This window comes from Falco peregrinus, chromosome W (genome assembly GCF_023634155.1).
Source record: "Falco peregrinus isolate bFalPer1 chromosome W, bFalPer1.pri, whole genome shotgun sequence".
Lineage (NCBI taxonomy): Eukaryota > Metazoa > Chordata > Aves > Falconiformes > Falconidae > Falco > Falco peregrinus.
In genome coordinates this window covers 18,462,671-18,484,521 of record NC_073743.1, presented here as the reverse complement: position 1 = coordinate 18,484,521, position 21,851 = coordinate 18,462,671, and the positions used below count along the sequence as shown (strand labels likewise).

The window sequence follows — 21,851 nt, the reverse complement described above, 5'->3', positions numbered from 1 at the left end:
TTTTTTTGGGGCCAGACTGCCGAGTTCAAGCAAGGCTCCGATCTCTCCTCTTTCACAGGCCTCCTGATTAGTGGCTTTCTTTTTCCAAAACTATAGATACAATTATTAGAAATTCCTTTTTTTGTGAACACATTGAATGAAGGTATGAATGGAGATGCTAAGACGAAGAAAGTGAGAAGCTTAATATAACTTTGGCTTCTGTAGTTAATTAGATTTGGATGGCCTCAGAGGAGCAGCTGTGTTTTTTCTTTTTTATTTAATTGAAGTTACATAAAGAGCTATTCAAGGTATTTTGGGTGGGGAGGGGAGACTGTATAAAATAAAGAAGCTGCGTCATGGGTTTTGGAAATACACCCTCTCCCCCTCGTCCTTTTTGGGAAACAGTTGTGGGGAGAGTAAAAAAAGAAAAAGAAAAAAATGTCCCATCACCAAAGGGGATAACAGAATCACTGGCGCTACTGCTAATACCCTGTGTCTGAGGCACAGTAAGACAAATGCATATTCAGACGGGAAGATTTCTTTTTTTGTTTAGAGATAATCTGAAATGCAGAAGTCTGAAATGCATTCCTTTGCACATCCACAATGCTAGATCTCAAACTTTAAAAGAACATTGTCAAGATAAAGATAGCACTCAGCATCTAAAGCATTTTAAGAAAATGCATCCCTTCCTATCTGCCTGAAATCTTCCAGTTGCTAAAAGAAGGCAGGGATTTTGAAACCCACGTGACATCGCAGCAGCTGGCTCCCAGTTTATGCTTCACCCTGCCCAGTGAAGGAAATAAGAGTGGCCAGCTCTGCCTGCTTTCATGTCATGCCAGTTTTCTCTCCTTGCACCACACACCCGCAGATGCCTCTGCAGTCCCAGACCTGCCCATAACCTCAGGTTTAACTGAATTTTTAAACACCAAAAGAGATGGACAGTAGCATTCGGTTTTGCCATCCTGTTTTTCTTTCACACTGACCTACATGTTAATCCCAAGACACTTTAGGAAAGTGGTTCTCTTTCACCTAGGGTGTTTCAGGAGCTAAATCTTCAGCTCATGCAGACAGATACCCGTTGGTTGCAATTGTGCTGGTTTGTCCTCAGCTAAGTGTGCAAGGCTGCAGGAGAGGGTGTCTGTCCCTTATTCACACCAACACACTGCACTGATTTCAGGGTGGTGACTCCAGGGTCACATGAATTCTATTGCTAAATCAATCAGTGTATTTTAGCCTCCTTGCCTAGGTTAACAATAGGGTGACTCAGGGAGGAGAATTCTGCTCTTGGTATCCCACTGCATCGCTTATAGAGGTGGAAGGATGAGAAAACAAAAAAAGAATTCAGCTATTTGTCACCATAAATATTTTTGCAGTTCAGCAAGGAATGCCAATTACAAAAGCCCTGTTTCCTAAATTTGAATTCTCTGATGTCTAATAGTACACATTTGCTCACAACGATATTTTTCTCTCAGAGAGTCAGTAGTTTCGGCTTAAGCCCTCTAACCAAGTGCATGTTTTCTTAGAAAACTGTAGGAGAGCATCTCTAAGATCTTCACTTCTTTATCAATATTCTTTTTGAATTGACTGATGCGTTGGGAAGGAGGTGATTTGTCAGCACAGCCTATCAGTCTCATTTCTTTTTCTTTCTCCTCTACTTGGAGTTGAAAAAGAAGTTTTTAAGAACTTAAAATTATTAAAAACCAACCAAAAAAACAAACAAGCAACAAACCAAAATAAGCTCAATTTCTCAAAATGTCTGCAGTGATTTGTTTAGGGAAAAAAAAATTGTTAGCATATGAGGTTTTGAATTGTTATCTTTTTGAATTGAAAAAATGTTATGGAAATGTTGAAATGAAAAAATACTTTAAACTGAAATAAGAAAACATTTAATAAAACATTTCAGACTTCTGAGTGATTTTTGTCAAATTTGTCAAAACATTCTTAAAACATTGTGAAAACAGGAAAAAAAAGTGTGAAATTTTTTCAGCTACTTCATATTGGATTCAACTATATCAACCTTTTGTCAGTTCAGAACAGTATAAATACCATCTTTCCTTATGACACTTGAGAATAAAAAATAAAAAATAAAAAAAAGAAGAAACCCCATTATTTGCCCTGTAGATTTAATGGTTGGAGAAAAGGTGTAGGTGCCTAAACTAACAATAAACAGCGTTGGTGGCTTTGCAAGAGTTCTGGCATGAACTTCTGGGTTCCAGTATGAGTGGATAGTTGAAGAGGAAGAAAGGCTGCCAGCAAATATATGCAGCATCATTCTCAGAAGACAGGGTAGTGGTACCAGGGGATGGAGCTTGTGGCATTTGGTTTCTGGTTTAGAGACCAGCTTCCAGTTGCTGAAGCAATCAAGCCACCTTCAGCATAGTCATGATGCAGAGATGCTTTCTTTTACTGTAAACATCCTAGCTTGGTTACTAGAGGCTCCAAGCTCTATAAAGTCTAAAAAGCAAAATAAATTATCATGCCTGGAGTTCAGCACTGCCAAAACTAAGTCACTTCTACTACCCAAGATAAATCTTTTTTTTAACTAGCTTAGTTATCTCTAAACTGTTGTGCAGTTCTACCCCCCAAAAAAACATTTCTCATTTTGCTGCTAAACTTTACTTTTCTATTAATTGTTCTCAGAATAAAGATATGTGTTCATGTTAAGGGAGCATCTGCTGTTGGGAAGAGGAGGAAGGAGAGACAAAGGGTGAGGTTATGTTACCATTGTCCGGGTTGGACAACCCAGGCCTGTTAGTTGAAGCTGCAGAGCAACTTCAAATTGTCCTTGGAACAAGCAGGGTGAGAAAGAAAACAAGCTATGCACAAACAAGAAGCCAGGTGCAGAGCAAGTCCTGGCGACCGCGAAATCAGCACACTCTCATCGACACACTCTGGTCAGGCGCCTGCAGCATGCTCACCAATCAGCGACAGGGACCTCCACATGACCAGAAACTTTTATCCAATCACCTGTGTGTAAAGTCGTGTGAGCGGTTGGTTTAAGTTATAAATATGACCTGTTTGTTTAACAAAGTGAGCACGGCGTGTAGCCATATTGGTGTGATTGTTGTGACTTGGCCAACTCTCCACGGGGGACCCTCTTCATCTGGTGCCCGAACAGGGACCCATTTATTTGCTTAAATGCAGTTCGCTTAAATGCGGTTTAGCTTAAATGCTTTTCGCTTAAATGCGGAAGTCTCCGTGCATTGGACCCAAAGGGAAGTTGTCTGATTAGGGAGCTGGAGGTTGGAGGCGGGTGGAACCTGGAAGGCAAAAAGCGGAGTCCAGAGTTCAGTGTAGAGTTGCAGATCACACCCCCACAGGAGGTAAGACCGCGATGAATAAAACGCAGCAGAGCTCTCCACTGATTTCCTCTCTGAGAGAGGGGAGGGCACTAACGATGACCGCACCCATGACTAGTCACCATACCCACATTCCTTGAGCAGACACATACAATCACGATCGATGTCCATTGTCCCCATTTCACACTATTTCTCCATATCACTATTACTTATACCTTGTTTTTACTCGTTCGGTTTCAAAGGTTCTTTTTGTGCAACAGGAAGGGGGAGATGCAGGAGCGGGCTGGAAACTAGGACCATGTGTGGCAATCAGCTGAGGGGAATGTGCTCGAGCTTGTCTAGACAACAATTAACATGATGAGACATGTTTACAGAGCACAGGGGAGTGGGAGACGGATGGCGCCAAGGATGGCACCAAGGAAAGGTAACACCTTGCTGTTAATTGATGGTAGTTAACCACCAATCAGGGATTGCCTAGTATGCAATGCTTAGCTTCAAGAACCAATCTGTTTAAAACGCGCACCTTCTGAAAGTGTATATAAACTCGTGCTTCTGTACAATAAATTGACATTTGCTTGCATCAAGCTGCGTCCCGTCTCTTCATTCGCCGCAAAAACATAGTAAGGCTGATGCTCTTCCAGGTGGTGCTATTGGGAAGCTAATTGCAAACATTGTCTCAGGCAGGAGCTGGAGGAACTAGTTGCTCCAGAGAAGGCACCTGCTTGGGAAAAGTCGAATGCTGCTGCTTTTTTTTTTTTTCTATTTTTTAACTTCTTTTTACTTTTCTGACTAGTTTCAGAAAGTACAGTAAGGTTGTAGGAAAGGGCTCCAGGAAACAACTTCCAGAAACATAACTTGGTATCAAAATGGAGTGGCTAGAAAATAATTTGGAAGGAATTGACCATTCAGAACCACAGTATTCCCTGCATGTTGCCACTCCTTGCTTGTACAAGCTCTCACCCTGGTCTGAAGGTCCAGAAAACGAGACACTCAAAAAGGAACACACTGGAGAACCGTGTGTGAAAACTAGAATCCAGGACAGCTTTCTGGATTACCAAGAAGTCACTGGCAGGTGGGTGGATGCCCTAAAGACCCCTGCATCCCATCCAAATCATCTCTGATTTCTCCCTAGGACACCCTGCAGTCTGCCCACAGGTGGGACTTGTGCTGGAACATGCTGGACAACCTCAGAACCAGATGACAGCGATAACTTGTGAGTGCTGTGGTATATCTCTATGCAGGGTGTGCAAGCAGCAGACAAAATGCAGCAGTGTATATTAATTTCCTTACATGCTTTATACCTGGCTGGGTGTAAGGAGTGAGAAATGAATCTGTTCAGGCAAAATTTGCATGTGCAGTTTGGCTCTGGAACAGGTATAGAGGCTCCCATCTGCAAACTTTTTATTTTATTTTTTTTTGTCCCCAGGTTGTACATCTAGCATTTAATTACTTATCAAATTCTTGCCAAGGTGGAGGCATCTCAGAGTGAGGGAGAGTTTCTTTTCAGTATCCATTTTGTTCTTCCTTCCAGTTCCCAATTCCTTCCTGTAAAGGATGTTTTTCAGCTTGGAGTTTCAAATCTCAAGACTTTGTTTTGTAACATGATTAAATGACCTCTTTTTATTGAAAGTATTTGTTCTCCTTTAATTTAACTGGGTTTTTTTTCAACAATAAGCCATAAACATTTTTTAAAATTTCTTTACTCTTTTTTTTTTGTTTTAACCAAACATTATCTTTCCACTTGCTGCTGAAAACCAAGCAGTTTCTTCTGGTTTTCAATCCATTTTTTTAATGAAAATCTCTTCATTTTCATATCATTGCCAGGCTTTATTGGATTTTCACTTTAAAACTTTCCTACGTAATTACACAGTTTTGGTGTGGGTGCTAGAAAAGCCTTACAAACTTGTGCCTCATTCACATGCACCAATTGCCCAGGTTTGTCCAGCAACTAAAGGCAGAATCCCATCTTTTCCAGATCCCTAAAATTAGGGTCCCTTTAGAACCTCTCAAAACACACATTTCTCCAGGCTGTAGAAGAATGTCTTAGAGGTCAGTATAATTGGCAGAAGATGAAACAGCACTGTTTTGAGCACAGAGCAGAAAACATGTAGGCATTAAAACAATTCAGCATGGCTAGCATTAATTTATGGTACTGTTTATGATTAAAGCAAACCTGTCCAAACAGTTAGTCAGATGGAACTGAGTTTGCACAGCTTTGTCTAGATCTCTTGTCTTATTTAGGATCTGGACCTCTGGGAAGCAGGAATGCAGAGGCAAAGATGTGTTATGGTATGCAGGTACAGAGGGGAGAAATTTGTTGGCGCTGGGTGGACAGTGACAAAAGGGTGGTTAAAACTCCCGGAACCCTGATGCTTTTTGACATGGGCATTGCACGAAATTCAAGTTTTACACCAGCTACCTCGTGTAGCTGTTCAAAAGCCCTGGTCTATGGTGGGGAGAGGAACTTTCCAGTAGGCTGAAGGAGTACAGGTAGTTGAGTTTACCAGCTTACCAAGAGGTTTTCATTTCTTTTTCCTTCCTGAGATAGATAAATGCACATTCCTCAGCTGTGTAAAAACAAATGGCCTACTCTCCACTTCAGGTGGATTTCAAATGAAAGCCAGGCTTAATTAGAGCTTTTGAAACCTTAAGAGTTAATATGTGCCCATTAAACACTAACCACCAATCATTTACTGTAGGTTTGCTTGCTGTAAGGAGCTGTGCAAGTGCTCCGGCCATTGGGTGCCGAGGTGGGATGGGGGCTGCATGAGTGGGGACTGTTTTAGGAGGAAGGATCACGTGCATGGCACCATGCCCAGCTGGGGTGGGGGGGTGGCAGGCAGAGGCCAGGGAAAGAAGGCGCATATGTTTGACCTTTCAGAAGCTTAGAGAAAGTTCTCCAGCTGAGAAACACCAGGAGGGTAAGCTTGCCTCTCCGTTGAGTTTGAGCTTGGAGGCAGGTGGAGAGAGGCAATGGCTCTGAGTGGCCACCAGAGGACCAGCGCTGCTTGCTGCTTTTCTGGCCAGCTTTTCAGCTCAGTAAGTCAACAGCATGACAGTGACTTGAACCTGGCCAGGATCAGAGCTGCACAGGATGAAGCCCTACGGTTGTCTGTGTGCAGGAAACACGGCAAGAATTATTGTTCCTAATTTATATGTTTGGGAAGCTGGGGATTAAATGAGTTGTCAAAGGCCACACAGAGAGTCAGTAGCAAAGCAGGTGGGATGCCGGGAGCCCTCTCTGCTCCCTGAGGCAGCTCGCAGACCATACCATCATCTTAAAGGCAGCCATTCAACAACCCCGTGGCTTGTATATATGTTTAAATGGAAGACAAATTGCAGCATTTGTGTCTTTATTTGCACAAGTAACATCTGTCCAGACTTCTAAGACTGCACAATGACTGATGAGTAGTTCAGTACAGATCTCTAGCAGACAAAATAGACATGCAACATGCAGGGAGATATATAGCTTCTCTGCAAAAATCTCATTGACAGTCTTGCAATAAATATATAATTTTATGGCTGATTTCTCAATCATATTCTGCTACATAATATCATGCTAAGAACTGCTAGCTACCTTGCCAATGGAATATGTTTCTGGCAAGTAGTAAGTCTCTCCAGATCTGCTCAAGGAGTCATAACTGTAACAATATAAGCAAATAGATCATCAGTATATTCCTTTCTGTGTTTTATTTTCCCCTCTTTTCCTTTCCTCTCCTCCTTCTTTCCCCTCATTTTCCACTCTCACTTTCTTCCATCTCCCCTTCTTCCCCATCCCTCCCCTTCACTTGCTCCTCCATTACTGTTTAGATTTCAGAGTTTTCTCCATACCCTGGAAAGAATGTAAGTCGATGCTGCTGATTGCCTTTGAAAACATTTGGAACAAATTATCTCTACTTTTGGAATCTGAATAAAGGAATGCAAGACTCACTGGAGAAATAGGAAATACAGCGTGGGATTCACAAAAGGTTTGTAGCTTTTTTTTTTTCCTCTTTTTAAAAAAATACACTTTTTCTTTAATTTTTTTCCTTCTTTTTGTTACTTCATGTTGGAAAATATTTCACCTGGGAAAAGTGAATAGTCTGGGGAAGTGCTTTTTATAAAGTGGTGTCTTCATCGGCTCTATTAAAGGTGAAAATGATGATTGGCATAAGTCAATTGTTAGCATGAACTCCATGAACCCAGTGAGCTTGATGAAGAAATGAAGCAGATCTTGGTTTCTCTCTGTCTTCTCCAGTGAGGTAGGATCTGGGTCACAAATAAAAAAAGTCTCCTTTTCCTGCCTTATTCTGTTTTCTGATATCTTGCCTCAGTTTCCCTGCCTGCAGGCTGCTGCCACACTGTGGTGCTGTAGAGTTGCCATCAGTAAAACAAAAGAGATCTGAGGAAAGGTGCTGTGTAATTTAGGACAAGTCACACACTGCCAGATTCAGACTTTCCTACATGTAGGAGTATTTGTATCCAAGATTTTATTTTGTCTCTTTGCAGAAAATGGTGCCAACCACAAAGTTTGGTTCCAAATGATGATACAAATGGCTCAAAGTTGGTGGAAGGAATTGGGGACTAGGGCTTCTTTTCTTTTTCTTTTCTTTTTTTTCTCCTTTTTTCTTTTTTTTTTTTTTGTGTTGTATTTTGTTTTGTTTTGGGTTCAGACTCATGCCTAGTATAAATACAAAAAAACTTATAACTGAAAGATGGACAACTTTGCACTTCTTGAGGCCTCAAACTAGAAAGCAAATCAAAAGTAAAATGGCTAAAATTGTGTTGTGCACTGGCTAATATTTTCAGAATGCTGACACACAGGCAGGCCTGTGGGCACAGTGGCAGGAGGAGCAGGTGAGAAGGCAAACACCAGCCTTTGCACAACTAGCAACTACCTGGTCTGCAGACACTTTAGTTTTAGGAACATGAGATTGTTTTGCATTTGAGGCTTAATCAAAAGAAAATGAGGAAAGAAACTTGCCCTGTGGAGGACCAGCCGTCAGACCCAGTGTTGGTTGCCCTGGACCTTGTGTGGCCACCATGGGCCACCAGACCATGACCTGACAGCTCTGGGCTTAGTCCTTCCCTGGAGGAACTTATAAACTGGGGAAGAGTGTCTCACAGGGGTTTTCAACAGATAACTCCACTGAGCTTCTGCTTAGTTTGCAAAAAACTGAAAGTATCCATGACCAAGACACGTTCTCATTTCTCTTCTGCTTTTCTGGTCACTCTCCCGAGGAGCTGAAGCTTATCCACACTAGAAAGCTGATGTGGCTACTGAGTTCAACCTGGTAAGCAGAATGGAATATAAATTGTTCTAGAGATCAAATAAACTTTTTTTTTAAGGAGTAGATGAAAACTGTCTTCTAAGCCTTGGACTTTTTGTTTTGTTTCCTTGACTCATAAAGCTTTGGTGAAACCTGCCCTTAAGTACCAGAGATGGTGATAGATGCCAAAGCCCTGGCAGGTTTGAATCTGTTCACATAAAGCCTGTGGGTGTGAATTTGATTCTTTCCAATGATTGTTTTGGAATGATTTAGCCACATTGTTTTAACCTACTTTCCCTAGTTGCAAACTCCATCCAAGCTGGTTATTGTTTATACAAAAGGACTGTGAAGGCTAATTTATACACTTGTATATTATTTCTGATAAATTTCATAAGCTAAGAAAAAAAGCATCCAAAGCAACAAAAAAAATAGGAAAAACACATTTCAGGTAAAAAACGGAGTGTACCATAGGATGCAGCACTTTGTCTGAACTCTGCCAAAAGTCCCAATGCAAAGAAGAGCATTGAGAGAGTGACACCAGCAGGTTTGGTCCTCAGCATTTTATAAGATAGGACATGAAGAAGTAACTGGGAGAGAATTCATTGTGGGCTGAAGAAAAGAAGATGGCTCAGAGCACAAAATCAAGTTCTCTGTGCCCTGTGGCAAGCCACAACTTGAAATGTTGAGAGAAGGCCAGGAGATGAAGGAAGGTCATCTATGAGAGGTTTGGAGACCATCACCTGGCAGTTCCCTGCCAGATCCCAGGCAGTAGATTACCAGCAGCTGGGCCATGGGGGTATTTTCTAGAGACCCTCTCCTGGTTACACTGACAAGCAGTTTGGGCTCATCAGCTCAGTATTGCAATAGCAATAACAGAGATGACTGGATTCCTCCTTCCTGGAGAGAGAACATGCCCTACAGAGACTGGGAGAGATAGCAATCAGGAATATCATAAAAGATGGGAAGGCAACAGTTGAGGTGGGGAGTCATTAGAGGGAAGTTAATACTGTGAGTGGGAGGCAGTCTAAGAAAATATATTAGAAACTGAAATGTAAACTTGAAGGGCAAATCTAACCCTTTACATCTACGATTTTCAAGATTTTCACTTCACGAGGGAGTGAAGTGCTACAGATTTTTACAGGAGGCTTGACACATAGTAGCTTTTTACACCTCTGGTAATCAACCTCTTCATATCTGACAGCTGGACTCAGAGCAAGTACTCTTCTCCCAGTGTTTGCTAACACCTTGGAACAACACCATCACTAAGAAAAACTCAAACCAACCTCTTGTAGCCACCAGGGAAATCAGAAATGATCATTAAGACCATCAGGTTCCCACTGTTCATATAACATAAGCAGGAAAACATCTCTGTGTTAGGTCAGTTTTGAACCAAAGCACAGAAAAAATAAAAACCAGAGAGTAAATATGTCTTCAGTACCAGATCTCTTGGATTTTAGGAAATTCGCGTAAGCATACAGCTTCACTCAGCTTAAAAGCTTACAGTAATGAAATATTACCAATAAAACATCATCAATAGACTTTCACATACAGTAATTGGAATGCAAAAGGTATTTAATCTTCAAGCGTACCATACAACATGGCTGAAGCCTGGAAAACTCTGAAAATAACAGCACTTAGATCCCTTTGCATTTTGTGCATTTTAGTTCTGTGCAAGACAAAGGAAACATCTGCAGGGAAAGTATCAGTTCTGTGGCAAAGGTTACGGATTAAACTGCTGCTCTGTAAATATGTATATACATCTAAGATGTATACATTATTCTGAAAGAAAGCCAGACATCCAGACATTGATTTTCCTGGAAAAATATAGTTCACTGATGCACAGTTGCTCTAATTTAACAAGCACTATTTGCTCTTCTCATACACGGATTTTTGCATTCAAAGGAGATGGTGTGCTAATAAATTTGTGCATGTGTGTTGCAGATGAAGGAAATCTTTACCTAGAAATCTTTACCTCCTCTGAATGCTACCTTTCAGCTAATGAGATTGCGGTCACCTAAATTTTCATTGTTTTAAGAGCAAGTGGCTGCCGACAGTTTCCTTTCAAGCTTGAATGATGAAAGGAAAACACCACGCTGCCTCATCTGGCTAGCTTGCTGAGAGCTAATGAGCCTGAGGCTGCACCCATCTTTGCTATACTAGTGTGACCTTATGTCTGCTAATGCACAGGGAAGGAGTGAAAAATGTACTGCTAGTTCCCTCCAACAGTTCCCTGGGGACATGCTGAATGTGCCAAACAATTTAGTAAATATATATCAAGTTACTGTGTAGAAACATACGACCCTGGGTATCTCAATCAAAAGATCATCTTTTATTTTTTCTTATCTTCTCCCTTCATGTTCAACATTTGATAATTCTTCTTTAAAAAGCATATCTTTTCTTACTAAATTTTAAACATTATTCAAAGATTTTCACTTAGATAGACTACATGGAATTTTTAACTGTTTTTTGTTTGTTTTGGTGTTTGGGTTTTTTCCTACCAGGTAAATAGAAGTCGATGTGAGATTTGATAGAGAGGTTTGAAGGCTGCATAGCTGTTAGCAACTGAGAGCACTGAGTAGCATGGACTGTGCATCTCAAAAAGATTTTCCATGCATATTCAACAGGAAATATTTCATGGCTACCCCTTGGTGGAATCTCTTTTGTCTTTGTGCTCAGTTTCCATAAATATTGCTGGAAATCAGCTTTACTGGATTTTAAGATCAAACTTTCATTTGCAAACTTTACACTCAAATATGCAGTTATAAATTCTCCCTGTATGGTAGTTATTTGCTGAAGCCATCTAATAAGGATTGGAAATGCCACCAAGCAGTATATGTGTGTGTGTATATATCTCTGTGTGTGTGTGTGTGTACATATATATAAATAGCCCTGTGAAATAGAAATATTCACAGTGGATAATGGATTTTTGAAGACTATAGAATACCAAGAGTTTTTTGATGAAAAAAAAAAATTAATTATGTTAAGTCAGTTAAATAATGTTAGTTTCCCAATGAAAGTCAAAGCAAAACATTAAAATCTGAAAGTATCAAATAAGTTACTACTGATTACTTATTTTCACAGCTCTAGGACTTGCCATCTGCTGGAATACAGTTGAGGACTTCGATGTGGCCAGTGATCTTAGTGAGCTATGCAGTAGATTTGCTTTTTTTAATATAGAGCCTTCTTGTGTCTTGGTATTTTTGGCAACACCTTGAAAGCACAGACTACAGCCCAGACTGACTAGTAATTTTGCTCACAGAAATAAATGAAGAATTTCACTTTCATACCTCACCAGATGTCTGTATCACCCATTTATTCCATTATAAATTCAAACACAAACCTTTCAAAAAAAATATCTGTCAGGCTGGCCACAAAGCAGAACAAAACTCTGAGGTGGTGACTCCTCTAAGTATACTCAGTCTATTCCTGTGGCAAGAGGACGTGCTTAACACATCACAAATCCACGGCCATGTCCCAGGAGATAAATAACAGATTTTCTTCATAAGACACTGTTGGGCAAAAAGTCCCAAGACAGGCTTTGCTCACTTCTAGCAACCTTGGAGCATGCAGAGGGTAAACATGTTAGAGATGTTACCTACTCCAGAAGACATTATCAGCTGTTGGCAGCAGCACCCTTTGTGCTTTGTCACTTTATGAAGTTTACAGGTCTGTACACAGAGAAACAAAATAGATATTTTTAGCTATTCCACCCAACCCAGGACTCCCCCTCATGTGCTCTTTGGTCAAGTTTCTGAGGCCTCAAGAAAAGAAATTTCTACCATTTTCCTCGAGGATGGTCTTGGCAATGGAAGAGGTACTTATCTTTTGGGAAGTCACACCTTACGCTGAAAGAGAGGAACTTTACAAAAAGCAGTCCTGATCCCAAACAAACAAAGTATGGGGAGAAGACGCTGCTTTCCCGATTGCAGGGGCAGAGGGTGCCAGGAGGGAAGATGAGGCTACTGATGGCATGTGGCACTGGGCTGGCCACACTTGCCTCCAATGCTGCGGTGCCTGCCAGGGCTGCCTCTGCCAGGCTGCTCAGCTCCAGGCGGGCATGCTGCACAGGCAGATCTGAACACAGAGCTCCTGCCCTCTGCCTCGGTCTCCACACTTTTTAATGGGCAGTTTTGTTTTGTGTTGTGGTTGCTAACCAAGGCTTTTTCCTCTGCTGTTGGAACAGTAGAAGCGCTGGCTCGTTGGCACGGGAGCTGCTTTTCCCTCGTATTAAGCCTGAGTTATTATTGCATTGCAGTCACCCAGTCCCTTTTGCTTTCTGTGGCATCAGCATTTCCCTGCAATAGCTGTCGCAGCCCACTATAACCCTCTGGATCTGTGCTTTATAAACCCTGAGCCTCGAACAACAGGAGCAATGTTTTCTTCTCTGTGGTCTCTGCCTTCATTGTAAATAAGTATTAGGTCTGAAACATGGAAACATATGTTTGATTTCCTTTATTTGCCTCTGTCCACACCTTCCTGAACTGCTGCAGTAAATCCTTCATAATCATTATTATCCTTTAAGACTTCGAGAACAGCAAAGGCTTACACGCTGCTTAATGCACAGAGATGCAGCATGGCTCTTATCCAAAAGCTACAATCAAACCAGGACAAGATTAAGTATATTCAAGGCAAACACACCCACAATCTTATCAAGACAAAAGAAGAAATCCTGGCTCTGTTTGAGATGATGGGAGTTTTGCCACTGACTTACTTCAGTGAGGTTAGGATTTCACCCAAGATAAACAAGTCTGAGACAAGACAAAATAAAATAGTTTAGAAGTGGGAGGGTTGGTGGATGAGTCATGGGAGAATAAGGGAAGGGATATTTACTTCCTGGGGGGAATGAAGATGAGGCAAAAATGAAATATGAATGACGAGCGAGGGGAAGCAAGCAGCCGACTCAATATGAGTGATAAAGCAAGCTTCGATTTATTACGGCGCAATTATGTCTTATATACAGTTCCAGTTAATTATGCCTACAAATCATCTGCTGATTGGCTAAGCTCTAAAGGATTACACTTTCATACGTCCTCCTACTTGCGGTTTCTGCGGATAGCTAACTACATATATTTTTTTTCCTCTCTTGTCTACGCGAATTCCTCAAAGTTATTTACAACATTAGGCACAAGGTCAGCATGACCTTATCTCTCTTCCCTTATTAGCAAGCCTGGTAATTTTCCATTTTTAGCAAGCCTGGTAATTTTCCATTTCTAGCAAGTCTGGTAATTTCTCGCTGCGGCCTAGCTTGGTTCACTCCAGACTTATGTCAAAAGCTGTATCACACAGTCCTTCTATGGAACTGTGGCCGTTCTCTTTCATCCATTCTGCAACATATGAATATTTATATTTGGCTGAGTGCAGTGAAGGAAAAGCGAGGGGTCCCAGTGTGCATCGCAGCACGGAGCCCGCACCTTCTGGGCAGATGCAGGGAGCCCACAGAGACGCTGCTGCGTGGCTGGCCATTCTGGCCCTCTGCTGATGAGGGCTCAGCACCACAGCCCAAGGGGCAGCGGGACAAATGACTTCACCAAAATCTCACCAATTGCTTTTTTCCTCATTGTGATTGTTCCCTCCTGCAAAAGTTCTGGAAGGTTCTTTACCAGACTTTATTTTCCATTTTTTTTTGACACCTGGAGAGCAATAATGAATGTCCTAAAAATAAAAGAACCTCCTTTGATTAAAAAATAATAGAAATAAAACATTTTTGATGAAAAAAACCAGGGGTTTTCCTAATGTTTCCAAGTTAGCATGAAAAGTTTACTTAATTTCTTTCTTTGTTTGTTTTTAAAGCAGCAAAACCATTTCATCTGTTGTTTTTTGCTGGGTTTCTAGGTGATGCAGTATGACTTATACATTTTACAAAAGCTGGAAAAGAACGAGATTTTTCACTCTTGGTCTTGCTGTCAATGGAACGCAGTGTGGGGTCTTGCCTTAGGACATACCACCTACCCTCAGCCTCATGGTCCCTGCCACTTGCAGGATCAGTCGCTGGGAGAAGGAGCTACCAATTCACAAGTGGGTACTTCCACCGTTTGGGTTTTCTTTTTGCTGCAATGGAATAGTGCTTAAAGTAGGTAAAAATTATGGCAATCTCAGCAAGTGGAAGCCTTGCTGAGGTTGCCACCCTTTGGCAAGGAAAGCTTTGCTGCTCCAGAAAATGGTCCTGCAAGATGACAGCTCTGAATTACCTTCTGCAGGTCTTTGCTGTGGCTTGTTGCAGCAGAGGCCGGCTGGAGGCCAGTCAGTACTGGTGCATCCCTGGAGTACAGGGGTACCTATACTGCGGCCAATACTATTTAGTGTTTTCATTGATGAAGTGGACAATGGGACGTAGCAAGTCTGGAGCAGGTACAAAACTGGGAGGCTGGTACACCGGATGGGTGTGCTCCTACTCAGAGGGCATGGACAAGCTGGAGAAATGGGTCCACAGGAACCCAATGAAGCTTAGCAAAGAGAAATGACAATTACTGTCCCTGGGAAGGAACAGCCCCAGGCACTCCATCCTTGGAGATGCTCAAAACCTGACTGGACATAGCCCTGAGCAACCTGCTGTGGCTGACAATGCCTGAGCAGGAGGCTGGACTAGATGATCTCCAAAGGTCCTTTTCAACCTCAGCTGTTCTGTGACTGCGTGTGTTTCCTACCAGACAGCCAAAATATTTTAGCCAAAGTAGGCTAGTTAAGTCTTTGGATGTACCTGACATGTCCGCTTCTAAATCCCATGTGTTTGGATAAGTAGCAAACTCCTTCCACTAATCTTCTCACTTCCTATGGAGGGAATTTAACACCTGCAAGTTACTCAGGACATTGCCTCTCTGGTATCCCATGCACACATACAGACAAGAGCATCTCTGACCAGCCTGGGTCAGTACTTCAGTACAGCTCTACCTCGCCTGCAGTTAGCAGAGGTTTCTTCACACACTTGACTGCGAATGAGACGAAGCATTAGTAACATCAGTACGGATGAATTGCATTATGAAACTAAAGACACTGACAGCTTATGATACCATCTATAATGATGATGGTTTCCATTAAAATGTCATTCATAAAACAGCTCTTAACACCTTTATTTACCACTCCGAGTGCATAGGAAATACTTGGCATCCCATATGTTAGCGAATAGCAACTTATTAAACTTTCTCAATCACAATTTCTTGCGAGACCTGAAGACAGCAAAGAGGGAGAGAGAACATTTTGTCTCAGTCACAAAGAGTTACTGCCCTCAGGGCTACTTAGTGCTGCTTCAGGGCTGCAGAGCTGCTTACAGGGAAACTCCACTGCTTCTCTGCTCTGCATCCCTGCTGAAGAGGGAACAGATCTGAAATCCATCTTCCCTTTGCTATAAGGAGCCAGTAAGAAGCACTTAAGAGACAGTGTAAGAACAGAGCATGGGTAGTGCAATTTTTTCTAGTGATAGTCTTATCAGCTGGATAACAAGCAGTAGAGAAACCTCCTCCTTGAATTTTGTCCAATTTCTTTCAACCTCCGTAACATCTTGTGGCTATGAGTTCCCCTGAAACTGCTAGGGAGCAAGAGCCCAGTGCAGCCTTGCAGTGCCCTTATATCTCTTATCTGGCTTCTGCAACAGCCTCCCCTTGGGCATAAATAAGATCAGCAGCAAAAGGATGAAGAGAGATCTAGACTTGCCCAGGTGGGGAGCACACGGTTTGTGATAAGTGCTTGGAAACAGCACAGCCGTGTCTGTCCTTACAGCAGATGTACAGAAGAAACCAAAGATAGAAGAAAGCACAATAAACTGATAAATGGGGAAAGTATTTTCCATGCTGTTTCATTCATTCAAATATCTTTTCTTTAAAATGCCCCTGTATGGGCACACATACTGCTTTGTAGTGATGGGGAAGACAATTTGTGGTGAGACCTTGTTCATGTCTCAGCTCAGAGAGTTCCCAAAGAATTACTGTTTTCACACAGCCTTTACCCTGCTCCCCCAAAAAAATCACATTCAGACTTTTCTCGCTATAAGTCTGTATCTGGTTATCTCTTACTGGAACCACAATATGGCCATGAAACCCAGACTCATCCTCAGCCTGGAGGCCTGCCAGAGTCTCAGTCTCTTTTACAACTAGTGCTTCAATCAAGTTATTTATTCACCTAATCAAGAAGTAAATAATATATACAATTTCAGGACTTCAAAGATTCTGCCTCCCATGGTGAGATACAAATGAAACCACAGTTTTCATAATGTTGGTGATAGCTGACAGTAGCTAAGTAAAATAAGCTCTGACTGACTCACACAGAACATGCCTCCTGGAAGCAAGAGCCATTAAAAAACCCAGGATAAATGGTGTGAATGAAGATTCAGAGCTCATATACTAAGGATAAGCATAGCTGTTATTGTCATTAAAAAAACAAGAGTTTAACCCTGGAAAATATATCTGCTGGCTGAAAACATGATTGGTACTGGGGGCAAAACCCTAAAAAAATAACCCCCCTCCCTCTGAAATAACACGCCCCATAACCCCCTCCCCCCAAGCCCAAAAACCAAACCACCACACCCTAAAAAAAAAACAAACACCAAACCACCATGCCCCCCCAAAAAACACAAACCACCACACACCCCCCAAAAAAAACCAAAACAAAGGAAGGTGACAAAAATCTCCCCCAACAGCCTAAGCAAGCCATATTCAGCTGCAAGACTACTTTGGCTGGGGGTTTTTTATTGATTCATTCAGATAAAATGAAATCAAGCAAGGGTAGATGCTTCTAAGTTCATTTGGAAATGTTACATTAATTAAGTAGTATTTTCTATCAGTACAAAAATTAAATGAGAATTCTGTAAACCAAACAATGCTTTCCCCCATTACATGAAGGAACAAAGAGCAAAACCTGAATACAGCTTCCAGCCCTTACTGTTTATAAACCGCTTCAGAAATTAAAGGTGTGGCAACCATTTTGAGCAACAAGTGACAGCTGTGCCCTGAATGACAAAATGAGGCAGTCTACTTAATGCAGTAAGGGATTTAAGAAAGAGATGACTGATCCATTTCCAGATGACATCTATAAGCAACAGATTAAAAAAACAAAAAACCCACCCAAAACTAAAATAGTAGGGGGACATTCTGGAAAGGGTGAATGTGACTTGACAAAACAAACTTGTTGCATCAACAGCAGTAAGTCTGAAAGTAGGACAAATAAGAAAAGACAATTAAGAGTGATAACAAGAAAAGCATAAAGATAGAAAGCAGGGCACCACCACCCCCCAAATGGATTTGAAGTTGTTATTGAAATGGACCAGCTGCTTAGGAAGCAGAAGAGAAGCATCTTGTGAATCTTGGTGGTATTTTTCTACTTTGAATTACAGATGCAAACAGCTGATATTAGAGAGCATTCCTAGTTTATTCCTCTATTACTGCCTTTTCTACTAACAATCTTTTCAATCAGCTTAGTTAGGCTGAGTAGGAGCATATAAACATTTCCATGAAAACTCCAAACTGAGCAACATATTTCTGGCTTTCTCCCCAAAACTGAAGCTTGAGATCAGTATGTCAAGAAATCTTTTAAGGAACTGTTAGGAGGAAAATTCCTTCCTCTGGCAGAACTCATAATCTGAAAAAAAAAAAAAAAAAAGCCATGTGCAAAACCCTCCCTCCTATGGATAACCTCCATTCTTTGAGGCAAGGGCAATCATACACTTACTAGTTTTGTAGGCATGTGGCAATGGTCAGACAATCTTCATTTATGATCATCCTTACCTGGCCATCTCTGAGCTCTCTCTACTGTAAGCTCACCTGTTGTGATGAACAGTTATATTTTTGATACGGTAGATGCCACGAACAGCTGGTGTAGTAGCTGGCAACACTAAGATGAGAAAGGCACTATGAGCTCAGGGCATATCCAACAGGAGGTGGACTCATTCCCTGACAGACCAGAGCAAACCAGATATCTATATCCTCAACTACAGCAGCAAAGTCTATGTTTAAGCACTGAAAAAGCTGGGAATAGCTTAGCATAACTTGGAAATACAAGATTACCCCCCTGGAATTATTTAAGCAGGATTTCTCTGCTTATACAAAGTGGCTTCTTTATGGTTAAGTATATTGTCTGGTCCTGGTACTAACGCCTCCCCCTTCCAAGCTTGCTAAGCCCCAGTGGCATGCAAGGTAGTCATGGGAGACAAGCACTGGGACCACAATGTGAGACTCATAATGAACCTCCTGAACTGCCACCAGATCAAGCTAGTATCTACACCAAAACAACCATGTTCCATTCCATCCTGTTTCATGCTGTACTGACATTTTCCTTTAGGAGGCCACTCAAGCACATACCAGCTGCTAACCTGCCTACTGTCCAAAGATGGGCCAATTTACCAGTCTCTAGTACAGGGGTACTCAAACTTTTTAAACAGGGGGCCGGCGCGCGGATGAAGTAGCAGGAAGACATCTGCGGCTGCTTGGTTTCCTCCCCCCAACCCCTGGTGGGGGAGGTGGGGGGTGGGGGGTGGGGCGGGGGGGTTCTGTAAATACCAGGGGCCGGATTGAGGACCCTGGGGGGCCGTATCCGGCCCGCGGACCGTAGTTTGAGGACCCCTGCTCTAGTACCTTGTATAATCTTTCGCACCTGTGAAAGGTCACTAAAAATACAGCACATCAGAGCTGCACCGTTTAACATCCACTGTGTACAGATGTAAGTGGCTAGCCACGGCAGAAAGCAACTGAGAATAGATCCAATATGCTATACTAATTAAATGTCTGACCAGACATAGCCAGAGGAAAACCAGAGGAAAAGAAGAACTTTTGCTCTTTAGTTTCCACACAAAAGGAAACTTTTTTGCTCTTTAGTTTCCAAACACTGTGGTTGACCTTCCCTTCTGGAAGTGAGTTCGGGCTTAGGCATTTGCCAGGAATGCTTTCTCCTTAGCCCACAAAGATCTTTCAACTCAAGATAGCAATATTTTTTCAGGCTTTTTTTCCCTCTCTCTCTTGTGGAAAGAACATTAGTATAATTACTTTTTTAGAAGGGGCAACATTAACAAAAATGAAAAAGGTAAAACTAAATCAATACAAGGTAATGTTTGAGCTGACCTGCGCTAAAATCTAATTTTGACATTTTCATTCCATGAAACTATCCATAGATTGACTTTTAATCTTCATTTTTTCAGGAAAAAAATGCTTTATATTCACATTTTCATGGGAGAGGAAAATTGTTTTCCATGCAGCTGTATACTTCAAGTTGACAGCTGCATTTTTCACAGATATGATCACTCAAGCTGAGGTTTTCACTCAAGCAGCTTGAGCTGAACCCATGCAGGGCTTTGGAAATTACCAGAGCTACCTTGAAATTGTCCTGAAGAGAGAAAAGCCCCAGGACAACGAACACTTCAGGGCCATGTTGCTATGCAGACCATTTGCTCTGTTCTGACCCCAGAAGGGCTTTATATGACTAGTTTTATATTTCCTGCATGCAACGAGATAGAATTTCTGAAGTCCAAAGTGTTAATAGAAATTCATACTGTCGGTATGTTGCAGGAGGCAGGACTGGGTCCTGCTTCTCCTGTGGGGTATGGTTGCCCACTGCTCCAAATCTTACAAGCGTCAAAATCAGAATGGAAACTGCCTTAGAGCTCTGGGAAGACAAGCTATAATCTCATGTCAATCTATGTGTGAAGGCAGAGCTGATACAAGGATTGCCATCCTTATAGATTGTGGGTCGTTTTTCCTGATGTGCAGTTCTGAGAGCTGTTTCAACCTGCTGGAGGTATGAAGTGACCCATTTTACTTTAGAATAATAATAAAAAAATCCCCGACAAAACAAAACCAACAAACTTGTCTTGTTGAGTCAATGACACCTTAGAGGCAGTTGATAGAATTTGCATTGACAGCAAAATGAGGCAAAGTGTCTCTGGGGAAAAGGGGAACTTGCTTTCTCCCTCAATATGCCCTTATGGAGCTCAGACTTACATCCCTTCATTACCATGTCTGCATAATTAATGCTTCGGTTTGGGGTTTTCCAAAGTGAAAAAGCAAACCCCCAAATCTTGTGCACCCTGTGAAGCTGAAGAAATATGAGTCAGCCATGGGGTTACAAGGCATTATAAGTAACCTATATGTGTAACTTGCTCTCTTTCAAATACCTCATCAATCTGGAAGCTACACTCTCTATATGTCTCTTCTGCCAATTTGTTTTAACCGTCAAATAGGTTGCTTTCAAAGGACTCGAGTGACGGCTCAGAAATCCATCTTGGTGAATTGGCAGGGCCTGGAAACTGTGTCTCTGAACTGTACAGAGGTCAGATGTTTAATTTCATACGGGTACCCACGATTTGTACATGCTCCAGCTCTCAATACAAAACAGCCTGTGCTTCCTCCATTCATCAGGCTGTAATGCCTGTCTACGGATTGCTTCCTTCTGTGTAGCGTGTACAATTGCAAAGCATGATGCAGATGCTAAAATAGATCAATACACTATTGCTATTCTTATATCAAAAGGGCCAGCAGGTAGGTGTCCTGTGAACACAAAATATGATGAAAGAACATGTCTTCTCAAAGATTTGCTGGACCCTCCTCTGGCTGGTTGAGCAGCATTAATGGGCACAGGTAAAATCAGCTCTTGGTAGGGGCAAGGAAACTTGTCTGCTAAGGTGTACAAGGGAAGAGGAGGGAATTCACAAGGAAGATCTTGTGAGCAATAGCACACAACGCTAAAAACTTTCAACATGTTCTGGACAAAAAATGGAAATTTTAGGAAGACACAGAGGAAGTGGTTTACTCAGCTCATGCATTTTCAAAGGAAGAAACTGAGGTTTCTGGGTTACCAGCCCTGTCTTGCTCCATGCAGTGTGATACCTTTGTCATTCCTATGTCCACACATCCAACATACTCAGTCATAGGAACAATCAGGAGAATTCAAAGGTAGCCTGCAAACTTGGCTTGGAACAAAGGTTCTCCAGGACACACCAAGAAATTTACATTTGAGATCTGCAGAATGATTCCATCCCAGAAATGCTCAGGCATTTGACAGATTTTGGGATAGAGAAGGGAAGGGGTGCTCTTACTTTTTCCTTCCTGTTGCCTTTTTGTTTAAACCCATTCACTGTGATCTCAATGTGCTGGGTTACCCAAAGTCCTGAGGACAACCCTATGCATCCTGTACTAAATCTTGCAGAGCAGAGCACCAGGACCACCTCTGTTAACTTCATACATCGTCTGCCTTTCTGTGCCACACATAATTGCAGCTCTGGTAGCCTCAGCCTCCTGGCGTGAGTCCATATGTTGAGCGATTATTCTCTTCAATTCAGACTGAGAAGGCTTCATGCCTTGGCAAAATGACTAAGCTATCTATATGTCTATGCTCTTTTTATGACTTG

The 21,851-nt window shown here is 41.9% G+C and overlaps 1 protein-coding gene across 1 annotated transcript in view; it reads right to left on the bottom strand.

Annotated features, from left to right (window-relative positions):
- Positions 1-13,861, bottom strand: part of LOC129783002 (uncharacterized) — a 109,492-nt gene extending 95,631 nt beyond the window's left edge. The window contains exon 1 of the mRNA XM_055792611.1: positions 13,403-13,861. The gene's annotated coding sequence lies outside the window, so the exon portion shown is untranslated. The remainder of the gene's footprint in view (positions 1-13,402) is intronic.
- Positions 13,862-21,851: the final 7,990 nt, after the last annotated feature.